Below are 16,058 nucleotides of genomic sequence, written 5' to 3' on the forward strand. Positions count from 1 at the left end.
TTCTGTGAGCTCACTTCTCATTTTTCTAAAATACAGAAATTACAAACTCAATTTCCTTAATCCCTCCTCAAAGGGTAACGTCACCATCTCAGAAATTGGTCGAATGAACTTCTGCTATACTCCCTTTCTGCCAAGGAGACCAGGACTACACACTATTCTGCAAGTGTGCTTAAATCAGTGTACTTACAATTGAAGCAAGGTTACGTTTTTGTTCCTATATTAAATCCTGTTACAATGCAGGGTAACAACAGCTGACCTCCAAATTCCATGCTACAGTTTCATGCTACCTTTCAGTGATTGGTAAATATGGTGGAATTTGAATTCAGTAAGAATCTGGAATTCAGAGTCCGTTGATGACCATGAATCCATTGTCAATTGTTCATTGTTTTTACCTAATTGTTCGAAAAGCCCATATCATTCATTATGTCCTTTAGGGAAGGAAACTGCCATCCTTCCCTAGTCTGGCCTACATGTGACTCTAGAGCCACAGCAATTAGGGATGGGCAATAATTGTTAGCCTGGCAGCAATACCTCATCCCGGGCACAAATTAAAAATCTCTTTGCAAGACAAAAATTGGTAGAAAATCCCAGCAGGTCTGGCAGCACCTGTGGAGAGAAATCAGAGTCAATGTTTCAGGTCCAGTGATCCTTCTTCAGAACTGATGGTAGCTAGGAAAAGGATGGTTTTCATCAGAAGATGGGATGGGGGAGGGAGAGAGTAAATGTTTTCCAGTCCTCTGGCACCTTGTTCTGCAACTGCAGAAGATGTAACACCTGGCTATTTACTTCCAACCTCTTCACTATGCAAAGTCCAAATACACCTTCCAGATGAAGTAGCACTTTACCTGAACCTCACTCAATTTGAAGGAGAAGCCCTTATGCCCGAAACGTCAATTCTCCTTCTCCTTGGATGCTGCCTGACCTGCTGCGCTTTTCCAGCAACACATTTTTAAGCTCTGATCTCCAGCATCTGCAGTCCTCACTTTCTCCTCCTTCACTCAATTTGACCTACTGTATTTGCTTCTCACAATATGGTCTCCTCTACATTGGGGAAATGAAGCGTAGACTGGATGACACTTTACAGAACACCTACGTTCTATCCGCAGAAAAGACCCTGAGCTTCAGTTGCTTGCCACTTCAACACACTACTATATTTCCTGGCCAACATCTCTGTATCATGCTTGCTGCAGTGTTTCAAAGAATCTCAGCGCAATCTGGAACAACAGTACCTCATCTTCCACTTGGGAACAGTGCAGCCTTCTGGACTTAACATCGAGTTCAACAATCTTAGGGCATGAGCAGCCTCCTCCACGCTTTTGCCCACTCCCACACTAAGCTTTGTCATTACACAGGCTGCTACGCTATTCATTGTGAGCCACTAATTCTCCCAGTTAGTAGCTATTCATCTTCCAGGCTGACCTTTACCCACTCCTTTCTGGATTAGTGGTGCTGGAAGAGCACAGCAGTTCAGGCAGCATTCGAGGAGCAGTAAAATCGACATTTCGGGCAAAAGCCCTTCATCAGGAATGCAGGCAGAGAGCCTGAAGCGTGGAGAGATAAGTGAGAGGAGGGTAGGGGTGGGGAGAAAGTAGCATAGAGTACAATAGGTGAGTGGGGGAGCGGATGAAGGTGATAGGTCGGAGGGGGGAAGGGTGGAGTGGATAGGTGGAAAAGAAGGTAGGCAGGTAGGACAAGTCATGGGGACAGTTATGAGCTGGAAGTTGGGAATTGTGGTGAGGTGAGGGAAGGGGTAATGAGGAAACTGTTGAAGTCCACATTGATGTCCTGGGGTTGAAGTGTTCCGAGGCGGAAGGTGAGGCGTTCTTCCTCCAGGCGTCTGGTGGTGAGGGAGCGGCGATGAAGGAGGCCCAGGACCTCCATATCCTCGGCAGAGTGGGAGGGGGAGTTGAAATATTGGGCCACAGAGCAGTGTGGTTGATTGGTGCGGGTGTCCCTGAGATGTTCCCTAAAGCGCTCTGCTAAGGGGCGTCCAGTCTCCCCAATGTAGAGGAGACCACATCGGGAGCAACGGATACAATAAATGATATTGGTGGGTCCTTTGTCTGTCCAACTGTTTACTCTATCTTTGGGCTCTATCTCCACCTATCATTTACTCTCCTCCTTCCCTCCACCCCAAGTTCTGTATCTCTTTTTCCGAGCAACCATCAGTTCTGAGATGGGTCACTGGACCTAAAACGTTAACTCTGATTTCTTTCTACAAATGCTGTCAGACTGGCAGAGATCCTCCAGCAATTTCTGTTTTTGTTTCAGATTTCCAGCATCCACAGCTCTTTTGGTTTTTTTTAATCTGGTGGTACTATTCTTTACGTTCTGGCAGGACAAACAGAAAATAATTACTTAGCTTCTCTGCAATTTATCTATATCACACTATAAATTCTGTATCATTGCCTGCAATGGACTTGCAATTTTCTTTGTTACTGTTGTGGTTCTGTTCGCCAAGCTGGAAATTTTTGTTGCAAACGTTTCGTCCCCTGTCTAGGTGACATCCTCAGTGCAGTGGATGTCACCTAGACAGGGGACGAAACATTTGCAACAAAAATTTCCAGCTCGGCGAACAGAACCACAACAACGAGCACCCGAGCTACAAATCTTCACCCAATCTTTGTTACTATTTTTCTTTCTCACACCTATTAAAGCTTTTGCAATTTAAAAAAAAATCTTATTGATCTATATTTATATTCTGTTCTCTCTCCCTTTATCAATTTATTGGTCTTCCTTTGCTGAATTCTAAAAATCTGCCAGTCCTCAGGCTTACAACTTCTTTGACACCTTTACAGGTATCCTCCTTTTGATCTAATATCTTTCACTTCCCTTGTTAGCAGTGGCTCTCTTGCTTTTCCTATTAGTTATTCTTGCCTTATAGGAATGGATTTTTTTTTCAATAACCAGATGTTAATTATTTGAAAGCTCACCATTGTCTACCTACCATCAAGTTTGAAAATGTACTTTTACAATCAGCCAATCCCTCTTCACACTACAGATTCCTCAGTAGTTCCCTGTCACTGTCCACTTTGTCTCCTTTCCTAAAGACAGTGGTGTTGGCAGCATCTCTGAAATCAGCAGGGATTTTTTTCTTTGTCCCATATTTTCAAGAAAAGTTGATAGAGATCTTCCCCTCCATATTTGAAAATCTCTGCCGGAATCTTGTCTTCTTCTGTAGCTTTTCCATTCTTCATGTGTCTAATGGCGGCTTCAACGTCTGCCACACTCAATGGAGTCTAAGATCAGCTTTGATAGGGAGTTGAAGGATTTCCTGAAACACATCCTTGTTGATGACTGTAACCTGTTTTGGCATTCCTTGAAGTGTTCTCTCCATTGGAGGCTGATATTTTCTCTGCCTCTCAAAAGGGTTCCATCCTTACTCACCACCGGTTTGAAGCCAAGGGCGTTGAGTCTGTGTGTTGCCTTGGTGGCACTGAAGAAACTCTGTGTGTTGTGCTTGTCAGCAAGGAGTTGCAGCTGCTCAGCTTTCTCAGTCCACCATAGGTTCTTGTTTCTCTCAGTTCTTCTTTGTAACTCAGCCTTTGCTGTTTTAAGAGTTCTCCTCTTTATCTCACTGATGATGTTGCCTCACTGGTGAAGCCATTTAATGTTGAACTTTTTTCTGACCTGTTTCTTTATCTTCAGCTGCTTCTGGTGACATTCGATGAACATTGAGGAGTGAATGAGCTGGTGGTCTGTCCAATAGTCAACTGCACTGATCACCACTTTGGTGATGAGGACATCTTTTAGTTCGCGGGATCAAATGATAATGTAGTCATTCATGTGCCAATGCTTTACTTGTAGATGCCTCCAAGAAGTTTTGAACTTGTTTTTTTTGGCAGAACGGTATGTTGGTGATGACCAGTTGGTGTTTCGCATAATTGATGAGCTGGAGAATCCCACTGAAGTTGCAGTTTCCAGCTCCTTCTTTTCCAATGGTTCCTTCCCACAATTGGTTATCATTTCAGACCTTAGCGTTGAAGTCTCCATGGAGGGTAATTTTATCATCCTTCAAGATGTTGGTGAGTATGGTGTGCAGGGTGGAGTAGACATGAAGGGTGTGGCCTAAGCACTCACAAGCATTGCCTGCTGGTTAATGTCAAGTTGTAGATAGAGAGTCATGAGGAGATCGTCAATGCCAACTGGGCTTTCTGAGAATCAGTTGGAGTTTGTTCTTGATAGCACATCCAATTCTGTATATCCTGTGTTGGACCTCGGGTTTTCCTCTCCAGAAGAAGGTGTAACCACAACTTTCTTCCCTCAGCTGTTGTTCGCCTGCTCTTCGGGTCTCCTGCAGGGCAACAATATCATTGTTGAAGTTCCTGGGTACACTGAGCAATAAGGGCAGATAGAAACATAGAAAATAGGTGCAAGAGTAGGCCAATTGGCCCTTTGAGCTTGCACCACCATTCAATATCATCATGGCTGAGCATGCAATTTCAGTATCCCATTCCTACTTTCTCTCCATACTCTTCGATTCTTTTAGCCACAAAGGCTATGTCTAGCTCCTTTAGAACATAGAACATAGAAGAATACAACGTAGTACAGGCCCTTCAGCCCTCGATGTTGCGCCGATCCAAGCCCACCTAACCTACACTAGCCCACTATCCTCCATATGCCTATCCAATGCCCGCTTAAATGCCCATAATGAGGAAGAGTCCACCACTGCTACTGGCAGGGCATTCCATGAACTCATGACTCGCTGAGTAAAGAACCTACCCCTAACATCTGTCCTATACCTACCCTCCCTTAATTTAAAGCTATGGCCCCTTGTAATAGCTGACTCCATACGTGGAAAAGGATTCTCACTGTCGACCCTATCTAAACCCCTAATCATCTTGTACACCTCTATCAAGTCACCCCTAAACCTTCTTTTCTCCAATGAAAACAACCCCAAGTGCCTCAGCCTTTCCTCATACGATCCTTCTACCATACCAGGCAACATCCTGGTAAACCTCCTCTGCACCCGTTCCAGTGCCTCCACATCCTTCCTATAGTATGGCGACCAAAACTGCACACAATACTCCAGATGCGGCCGCACCAGAGTCTTATACAACTGCAACATGACCTCAGTACTCCGGAACTCAATTCCTCTACCAATAAAAGCCAGTACGCCATATGCCTTCTTCACCGCACTATTTACCTGGGTGGCAACTTTCAAAGATCTGTGTACATGGACACCAAGATCCCTCTGCTCATCCACACTACCAAGTATCCGACCATTATCCCAGTACCCCATCTTTTTGTTACTCTTTCCAAAGTGAATCACCTCACACTCTACCTACATTGAACTCCATTTGCCACCTTTCTGCCCAGTTCTGCAGCTTATCTATATCCCGCTGTAACCTGACACATCCTTCCTCACTGTCTACAACTCCTCCGACTTTCATATCATCCGCCAACTTGCTCACCCAACCTTCTAACCCCTCCTCCAGGTCATTTATAAAAATGACAAACAGCAATGGTCCCAAAACAGATCCTTGCGGAACACCGCTAGTGACGGCACTCCAAGATGAACCTTTGCCATCAACTACTACCCTCTATCTTCTTCCAGCCAGCCAACTCCTAATCCAAACCTCCAACTCACCCTCAATGCCATACCTCCGTATTTTTTGCAGTCGTCTACCATGGGGAACCTTATCAAACGCCTTACTAAAATCCATATACACCACATCTACCGCTTTCCCCTCGTCCACCTCCTTAGTCACCTTCTCAAAGAATTCAATAAGGTTTGTGAGGCACCTTTGTTTTGGATGATTGTTTGGCTCATTATCCATGAGGGTTCATACATTCCAGATTCTAAAATTGAATTTAACTTTAATTTTCAGACTGCATGGGATGTTATTTTCCAGCCTTGTTGGTGATGAAACACACTAATATTAAGGCACCTTTCACCCACAGGATGAACAGTATCCTGAAGAAGGTGTGAAGAAAGCTGTGGAAATGCTCTCGTGTTTCAATTCTAAAAGTGAAACAACAAGTGAAACACTACTGACTACATGCAAGTATGAAGCTAGGGACCTCCCAATCTCTCAATCCTGTTCCCATCAGGAGAGTGTGTGTGTGTGTGGTGATGCTTGTGTTTAGGGTTGGGTGTGAATGTGGGGTGGGTGGGTGTCGGTGGGTTTGTCTATGGAGATGTATGTGTGTGTGTCTGGTGGTGAATGTGTGTGTTTAGGGTTGGGTACGTGTCGATGGGTGTGTCTGGTGATGTGTCTCTGTGTTTTTGAGGGGTGTGAGTGTGTCTGTGGGTGTGTATGTTTTTAAAGCGTATATGGCTGTGCGTGTGTGGCAATGTGGGCACACCCTTACCGTGGGAATACTGTTGCACAACAGCATACAGGCTCTTCTTGACAGAAGGCAGATCCAGCTCCAGTGACAAGGCACTTTTTTGCAAGGTTTGTGAAGGTTTGTAGCTCTGATTGAGGTTTAGGGTGTAGGTTTGCTTGCTGAGCTGTAGGTTTGATATCCGGACGTTTCATTACCTGATAGGTAACATCATCAGTGGCAACCTCCAAGTGAAGAGAAGCTGTTGTCTCCTGCTTTCTATTTATAGGAGAAAGTGAGGTCTGCAGATGCTGGAGATCAGAGCTGAAAATGTGTTGCTGGAAAAGCGCAGCAGGTCAGGCAGCATCCAGGGAACAGGAGAATCGACGTTTTGGGCATAAGCCCTTTTTCTATTTATATGCTTGTCCTGGATGGGGTTTGTGATGATGTCATTTCCTGTTCGTTTTCTGAGGGGTTGATAGATGGTATCTAGATCTATGTGTTTGTTTATGGCATTGTGGTTGGAGTGCCAGGCCTCTAGGAATTCTCTGGCATGTCTTTGCTTAGCCTATCCCAGGATAGATGTGTTGTCCCAGTCGAAATGGTGTTTTGTTTTCCTCCGAGGGCTACGAGGGAGAGAGGGTCGTGTCTTTTTGTGGCTAGCTGGTATTTGTGTATTCTGGTAGCTAACTTACTTCCTGTTTGTCCTACGTAGTGTTTGTGGCAGTCCTTGCATGGAATTTTGTAGATGACGTTCCTTTTGTCCATGGGTTGTACTGGGTCTTTTAAGTTTGTTAGTTTTTGTTTGAGAGTGTTGGTGAGTTTGTGTGCTACAAGGATTCCGAGGGGTCTTAGTAGTCTGGCTGTCATTTCTGAAACTTCTTTGATGTATGATAAGGTGGTTAGGGTTTCTGGCTGTGTTTGGTCTGCTTGTCGTGGGTTGTTCTTGAGGAATCTGCGGACTGTATTTTTTGAGTATCTGCTCTTCTTGAATACGTTGTATAGGTGGTTCTCCTCTGTTTTCCGAAGTTCGTCTGTGCTGCAGTGTGAGGTGGCTCGTTGGAATAGTGTTCTGATACAGCTTTGTTTGTGTGTGTTGGGATGGTTGCTGGTGTAGTTAAGTATTTGGTCAGTGTTTGTCAGTTTTCTGTATACGCAGGTTTGTAGTTCTCCGTTGTCTGTTCTTTCGACTGTGACATCCAGGAATGCGAGATTGTTGTCGGTTTCTTCCTCCTTGGTGAACTTTATGCCTGTGAGGGTGTTGTTGATGATGTTGAATGTCTTTTCTATCTTGTTTCGTTTTTGTGATGACAAAGGTGTCACCTCTGTCGCGGACCCAGATTTTTGGTTTGATGGTTCATAGGGCTGTTTGTTCTAGTCTTTGCATTACTGCTTCTGCTATGAATCCTGAAACCAATGCCATCTACAAAATTCCATGCAAGGACTGCCACAAACACGACATAGGACAAACAGGAAGAAAGTTAGCCACCAGGATACACGAACACCAGCTAGCCACAAAAAGAACTACACACGAAGGAAAAAAAACCACCATTTCGACTGGGACAACACATCTCTCCTGGGACAGGCTAAGCAAAGACATGCCAGAGAATTCCTAGAGGCCTGGCACTCCAACCACAACGCCATAAACGAACAGATCTAGATACCATCTATCAATCCCTCAGAAAATGAACAGGAAATGACATCACCACAAACCCCAGGAACCCCATCCAGGACAAACATATAAATAGAAAGCAGGAGACAACAGCTTCGCTTCACTTGGAGGTCGTCACTGATGATGTTACCTAGCCAGGTAATGAAACGTCTGGATATCAAACCTACAGCGAGCAAACCTACACCCTAGACAAGGCACTCCCAGTGACTGGGGACCTCTCTATTCTCTAAAGCCTTACCCACCATTACAGCTGATCTCACAAAAGTATCTTCCACTTGGATCGCTATTGTTTTAGATTGCTGTTTGTTTGGTTCCCCCTTTCTGATTTTACTATCATGAGTAGCTTTTCCAGCACCACACTTTTTGACACTGCACTATGTCTGTTCACCCTTTTTCTGACATTATCCCTCTACTCCTCCACAAACATGTTGTAATTGTGCCTTGTTTATTTTCTTCTGAGTAGAAAGTACCAATTCCATCCCTTTCACACTTTAATTTACACTTTTGTTTTTGCATTTCTTTCCTTTCTCCACCAGTTATAAGGAAAATTAATCACCAAACAGCCCCATTGAATCTGGCTCTTTGTAAACAGTCATAGTAGAAACTCAACAACTAACCAGCTTATGAGTTTTCTTTGACACCAGCACTTTTTGCCCACAACATGAGTAGAATATAGTTGATAGACTGTAATAATTGTTATGACATGGGTAAACCCTCCTGCTGAATTTAAAACAAGAAAAGATTTATCCCATGTGATAATCTATAAAACTTCGAGTGGCCAAGGACTATTTAAAGTAAAATTAACAACTTTATTTCTTAAAGTATAACAGAGAATAATTAACTAACCACTATTTACAATTTCTTTCTCTAACCTATCTTTTACCTTCCTTTCTATAATACTAGTCCAATAAAACTCCCAATTAATATTTACAAAACAACATTCCTTATCTAAAAACCAGGCAGCTGTAGGTTCTTGTCTTCGGATCTTCCTGTCTTCTTTTCTCCTTGTTAGGAATTTCTACGTCACAGATTACTGATCGAGAAGGTACTTTTAAGAGAGATGCTTTTTCATGCAGTCTGGTACATGTAAGACTTGGCAGTTCTCCTGTCAACTGTTCAATTTTCCTGCAGTCTTTTACCCAGAGCATCGGATTGTGTCATTGGCTTTTAAGATTGTCAATATACTCAATTCAAACTTGATTGGAAATTGAATTTTTATCGGGGTATAATTTAAACTGATTGGCCGGATTCAAATTTGTTTTTGTCTCTAGTCAATGAACTACTTGAGTTGTTCAACCCTGTATTACATACATTGTTGCCTTATTAAGAACACTTGGTGTTGTCCAATAGTTCTGCTGCTTTTAATTCTCTTAAATGTACACCCACATCTTCATAACATAATAAACTCCATTGATACAGTCGAGCTCACAAGACTTTGATATCTTTTCCCAAAGGTGAAAGGGTTCTGATCAGTATGTTCCAGTGTTTCTCTGCGCCTGTGGTTAGCATATACTTCAAAATCTCTAAGCGGCGGTAGCAATCCAACGGTCTTTTTTTATAATCAGATAGATCTTGTAGTGTTGATTTAGTTTTTCAAAAAAGTAACACACTAGCTTCTTGTAACAGTATGTTTCCTGTACTACTCAATATCATCAAGAAATATTCAGGGTAGCACACATCAATCCTATGGCAGGACATGTCAAAATCAAAAACAGAAAGACTCGTAAAAGTGAATATTTTTACTGGTCAGGTCTTCATAAGGATGTAGGCCTAGTGCTGGAAGATGAGATTGGTACTTGTAACTGTGGTGGTACAGACTGTATGGGCTGAAGGGCCTCTTCTCTACTGTATGATTCTATGACTCCATCTGGTAGAAATTTGCAAAATCCTATATGTATCATAAGGTGATACAAACTACCACTATACTCCTAGACCAACTCTGGAGGAATCATTTATCAAAGTATTGGAAGATTGTGCAAAAGCCTGAAACATGGATTGTCCTGTTCCTCAGATGCTGCCTAACCTGCTGTGCTTTTCCAGCACCATTCTGAGCTAGACTCTGGTTTCCAGCATCTGCAGTCCTCACTTTTGCCTGCTTGATTTTCGCAGGCAATACCTTTAATACAATCACTGCTTGGGCAATGGTCAAGAAGCTAACCCAATTCTTCACTCAATATGAATTCTTGACAGAGATACAGTCATATAAAGGTTCCAATTTCATGTCTGAAATTGTTCAGAAAGTAATGTGTACATTAGAGTTATAGGAGAAAGTGAGGTCTGCAGATGCTGGAGATCAGAGCTGAAAATACAAACTACCACTATCAAAGCACAGCAGGTCAGGCTGCATCCAGGGAACAGGAGAATCGACGTTTCGGGCATAAGCCCTTCTTCAGGAAGGAACACCTGAAGAAGGGCTTATGCCCGAAACGTCGATTCTCCTGTTCCCTGGATGCTGCCTGACCTGCTGCGCTTTTCCAGCAAACATTTTCAGCACATTAGAGTTATATTCATCTGCATATCACCAGCAGACCCAAGGAGCTTTAGAAAGGTTCTATCAAACTCTCAAAGCAGTAATGTCTTTCATATCATCACAGTTGTCAGAAAGAACTAAGCTTCTGCTGTTGTGGTTCTGTTCGCCGAGCTGGAAGTTTTTGTTGCAAACATTTCGTCCCCTGGCTAGGCGACATCATCAGTGCTTGGGAGCCTCCTGCGAAGCGCTTCTTTGATGTTTCCTCCGGTGTTTATAGTGGTCTGTCCCTGCCGCTTCGGGTTGTCAGTTTCAGCTGTCTGCTGTAGTGGTTGGTATATTGGGTCCAGGTCGATGTGAAACACCGGAGGAAACATCAAAGAAGCGCTTCGCAGGAGGTTCCCAAGCACTGATGATGTCGCCTAGCCAGGGGACGAAACGTTTGCAACAAAAACTTCCAGCTCGGCGAACAGAACCACAACAATGAGCACCCGAGCTACAAATCTTCGCACAAACTTTAAGTTTCTGCTGTTTGTCACTGAGTGAGTCGACTCTGTTTAGTCCTTTTGCATTAGTTTCTATTCATGAGGTCAGGAATCCTCTGAAATCATTCAAAGAAACGTTTTTGGGATTAACAAATTATACAAATTATGTATCAAATGGTCGAAGTAGATCAAATGACAGTAGAAGATCAATTAAACAGCAGTGATCATCTTGCAAGACTAAGGATGCCATGGAAAACAATATCAGTCAATCCAGAGTAAGAAGAATCAAGTGGCAGTGAAATGACTTGAAGTGGGCAAGAACAGATCTGGGCCAGAAGGACTGGAACCAATAGTTCATGTGAGAAACAGAAACTGAGGTATTGTGACAGTACTGAAGCAGTCCGTGTCCAAATACAGCAAAAATATCCAGGTAGCAAGTAAATTTCATGTCAATTGGAAAGATGATTTGGAAATATATCACCATTCCTTCAGTGTTGCTGAGCTAAAATCCTGGAATTGCCTCCTTAATGGAACTGTGGGTCCACTTGCAACACATGGGCTGCCACAGTTCAAGAAGTCCATTCGCAAGGGGCAACTAGGGTAGGCAATAATTGCTAGCCGAGTCAGTGATGCTTATATTCTGAAAGTGAATTAAAAAAAAACACATGACAGAATATGACAATCCCCAACGAGACAGAATTTAACCATTGCCTCTTCTCATTCTGTAGCAGTCCATTGTTAAAGTCAACATCCTAGGGGTTACCATTGACCAGAAACAGAACTGGATTAGCCATATAAATACAGTGTTTACACAAATAAGTCCAAGGCAAGGAAAACTGCAGTGAATAACTCACCTCCTGACTCCCCAGAACCTGTCAATCCCCTTGTGGAAGGATCAAAAACCAGGGGATATAGATATAAGACACAAAACGTCGATGGGGAATTTAAGGAGTAATATTTTCACCTGGAGGGTGTTATGTATGTGGAACTATCGGAGCAGCATGGTGGCTCAGTGGTTAGCACTGTTGCCTCACAGCACCAGGGATCTGGGTTAAATTCCCGCCTTGGTCGACTGTCTGTGTGGGGTTTGCACATTCTCCCCATGTCTGTGTGGGTTTTCTCCGGGTGCTCCAGTTTCCTCCCACAATCCAAAGATGTGCAGGTCAGGTGAATTGGGCAAAAGTGAGGACTGCAGATGCTGGAAACCAGAGTTTAGATTAAAGTGGTGCTGGAAAAGCACAGCAGGTCAGGCAGCATCCGAGGAGCAGGAAAAACAATCGATGTTTCGTGCAAAAGCCCTTCATCAGGAAAGGTCAGGTGAATTGGCCATGCTAAATTAACCATAGTGTTAGGTGAATGGGTCTGGGTGGATTACTCTTTGGAGGGTCGGTGTGGACTTGTTGGGCCAAAGAGACTGTTTCCATACTATAGGAAATCTAATCCAAATGTCTGAAAGGATAGTTGAAATAACTCTGCAGAGACACCGTCCTGACATGCCATGGGCTGCCACCAGCCTCACACTGTCCCCGGGCTCAGCCTCAATCAGGAGGACTTGGGCCGCTCTGATTCCAGGAGTATGGTGAAAGCGCCTACGGGGTGGTGCTATAACAGTAATATTTAAAAGTGACCTTCTCCATGACAGATGAAGTTGTACCTTTGATGGCAGCTGTGAGGTCAAAATTGAAGATTGCTGTAAGTGTAGATTAGGGAAACAAGACACCTGAGATAGACATATAATTCTTCTCAAAAGAAAATGTAACTCAATATCCTTCAAATAAGTCTGGTAAAACCATTCTTATAATAAGGGATTCAAAAAAGACCCAAACCTTTTTTGCTGGAGAAAGGTATAACTTTTCAGCAAAGAACATAATGATGGCTATGATTTCACTGAAAAGGCATTAGTGGGGATTCTATTGCCTTAGTGTTGTTTAGCTCAGGGCCCTTTTCTCTCCATTGACTTTGTACATTCTGCTATCATACAATCCCTTCAGCCCAACAAGTCTCATTGACCTTCCAAAGAGTAATCCACCTCGACCCATCCCGCTATCCTATATTTGGTAAGGTAATCTATTTACCCTGCATCATTCTGCATCAAAGGTGTATTTATGAAGGAGGTTATTATGAAATTCTATGGATCTCAAATATAATCTCAACCTTAAGTGCTTATCTTCATGTCAACAAAGTTATTTTCTTTACTCTCCCAAATACTAATGAAATGGATCCAGGCTGTTTCAAACGCTCTTGATTTACTCCCTTGTTCATCCATGAGTTGTGGACATTTTTTTGTCCCTCGTAGCCCCTTGAGAGGGCAGTGGTGAGCTGCCTTCTTGAACCTCTGCAATCCAGTTTGGACAGCACAGTGACTCAGTGATTAGCACTGCTGTCTCACACGGCCAGGGACCCAGGTTCAATTCCAGCCTTGGGTTTATGTCTGTGTGGAGTTTGCACATTCTCCCTGTGGGTTTCCTCTAGATGCTTTGGTTTCCTTCCACAGCCCAAAGGTGTGCAGGTTTGGCCATGGGAAAGTGAGGTTACAGAGTTGAGATGGATCTGGGTGGAACGCTGTTTAGAAAGGTGGTGTGAACTTGATGGGCCAGATGGTCTGTTTCCACACTCTAGGGATTCTCTGTGCTATAGGCAGAGCCACTATGCTGTTAGGGAGGGAATCCCAGGACTTTATCCCAGCGACAGTGAAGGAACATGATATATTTCCAAGTCAGGATGAGTGGCTTTGACGGCAACTTGCAGGTGGTGATGTTCCCATATATGTTCTGTCCTTGTCCTTCTAGATGGAAGCAACACATTTTCAGCTCTGATCTCCAGCATCTGCAGTCCTCACTTTCTCCTAGATGGCTTTGGAAGGTACTGTACAAGGATCATTGGTGAATTTCTGCAGTACATCTTGTCGATAGTACACACTGCTGCTATGGAATATCGATGGTGGAGGGAGTGGATGAGCTGACAGCAAAGCAGACTGCTTTGTCCTGGATGGTGTCAAGCTTCTTGAGTATTGTTGGAGCTGTACTCATCAAGGCAAATGGGCAGTAATCCATCACACTCCTGACTTGGGTGACAATTCTATGGCTTTATTTTTGTCCAGGGTGTTTTTTAATGAAGAAAGTGAGTTGGCATACAGTCTACTCAGAGCCGCTAGGGTAAACAGTTTGTGAGGTATTGGGGATATTTTTGTTTCAAATTTTGAACAGTAGAAGCAGCCTGAATGGGTGGAATCAAGCTCCCACAGAACCAGAACGTTTAGTTTTAGTTTCTCAGTAGCAGCATGTTGCTGGGTCTTAAGACTGGGTTTGGAAACTGTAATACATCTCTCCCTGCTACTCTCTCTCTTTCTCTCTCTCTCTCTCTCTCAGTTTTCTCTTGATGTTTTTCCTGCAGAACTGGAGAATTGTCTGTAAGACAATCTATTTTACTGAATTTTGCCTTTTGCTAAGGCATGTGTTTATGCGTTGTTACTGTATTAGAACAGTTAATTAGCTGTAATTAATATATATTATTTTATTAAATATTTTGATAGTTACAGTTAAGCCAATTTGTCTAAAAATTAAGTGTTTTGTTTAATGTTGAGTAGTTTGACCAATTGAATTACATCTGGAATGCAAACCTTACACTTACCTTGAAATTAAGAAAAAGTTAGGGTCTAGACTATCTTCTGAATATATTTTGAGTGGCTTTGGACTGATCTATAACAAATTAGGGGCTCAGCTGGGATCGAAATCTCTAATTCCAGGCTGGGTTTAAGATTGTAGGAGTCAAAGGCAGTAATTGGTGAGTGTCACAGTGTTTTATTTTGAGTGGTGCATTCATTTGGTTAAATAGGGCATGCCTTGTGTAATAATGGCTCTTTCAGTCGCTAAGAGTTTCCTGGAGGTGGAAGAAGTGAGCAAGGCAAACCTTCCAGAACTGGCAAATAAACTGGAGTTGGAGTTACCTGCGTCTGAGAGGAAAGTGGAGAGATGTGTGTCAATCCGCAAAGACCGTTCCCTCCGTGACTACCTGGTCAGGTTCACGCCCCCCCTACAATCCACCCTCCCATCCTGGCACCTTCCCCTGCCACCGTAGGAACTGCAAAACCTGGGCCCACACCTCCTCCCTCACCTCTATCCAAGACTCTAAAGGAGCCTTCCACATCCATCAAAGTTTTACCTGCACATCCACTAATATCATTTATTGTATCTGTTGCTCCCGATATGGTCTCCTCTACATTGGGGAGACTGGGCGCCTCCTAGCAGAGCGCTTTAGGGAACATCTCCGGGACACCCGCACCAATCAACCACACCACCCCGTGGCCCAACATTTCAACTCCCCCTCCCACTATGCCGAGGACATGGAGGTCCTGGGCCTCCTTCACCACCGCTCCCTCACCACCAGATGCCTGGAGGAAGAACGCCTCATCTTCCAACTCGGAACACTTCAACCTCAAGGCATCAATATGGACTTCAATAGTTTCCTCATTTCACCTTCCCCACCTCACCCTAGTTCCAAACTTCCAGCTCAGCACTATCCCTATGACTTGTACAGACTTGTCCGACCTGCCTATCTCCTTTTCCAAGGAGAAAGTGAGGTCTGCCTATCTCCTTTTCCACCTATCCACTCCACCCTCTCCTCCCTGACCTATCACCTTCATCCCCTCCCCCACTCACCTATTGTACTCTATGCTACTTTCTCCCCACCCCCATCCTCCTCTAGCTTATCTCTCCACGCTTCAGGCTCACTGCCTTTATTCCTGATGAAGGACTTTTGCCCGAAACGTCGATTTCGCTGCTCCTTGGATGCTGCCTGAACTGCTGTGCTCTTCCAGCACCACTAATCCCGAATCCAGCATTTATACTTGCCAGGAGTGCGATCAGAATCTTTGAGAATGGTTAAAATTCAGTTGCAAATGAAGGAACTTGAGAGAGAGGCATAAGAAAAGGAAATAACAGCCCAGGGAAAAGAAAAAGAAAAAATAAAACAAGCAAGTGAAACAGTTTGAATTACAATTAAAATCAGAGGAAAAAGAAAAAAGGAAAGGAAGGCCCGAACAGAAGAAAGTGAGAGAAGAAGGAGTTAAAAAAGAGTTTTGAACTTCAGAAGTTGAAACTGAAAACTGACAATCGACTTAAAATAGTGGAGGTAGAGGCAAAAAGTAGGAGTAGTGGTGAAGATA

General features: G+C 43.6%; 1 protein-coding gene across 1 annotated transcript in view; it reads left to right on the forward strand.

The window, feature by feature from the left end:
• Window positions 1-14,430, forward strand: part of LOC122541478 (uncharacterized) — a 218,256-nt gene extending 203,826 nt beyond the window's left edge. The window contains exons 7-9 of the transcript XR_015752992.1: window positions 3,846-4,025; window positions 5,905-6,008; window positions 13,684-14,430. The gene's annotated coding sequence lies outside the window, so the exon portion shown is untranslated. The remainder of the gene's footprint in view (window positions 1-3,845; window positions 4,026-5,904; window positions 6,009-13,683) is intronic.
• Window positions 14,431-16,058: the final 1,628 nt, after the last annotated feature.

Source organism: Chiloscyllium plagiosum, unplaced genomic scaffold (assembly GCF_037043375.1).
Source record: "Chiloscyllium plagiosum isolate Xiang-an unplaced genomic scaffold, Cpla_swu_hap1 HiC_scaffold_35, whole genome shotgun sequence".
Lineage (NCBI taxonomy): Eukaryota > Metazoa > Chordata > Chondrichthyes > Orectolobiformes > Hemiscylliidae > Chiloscyllium > Chiloscyllium plagiosum.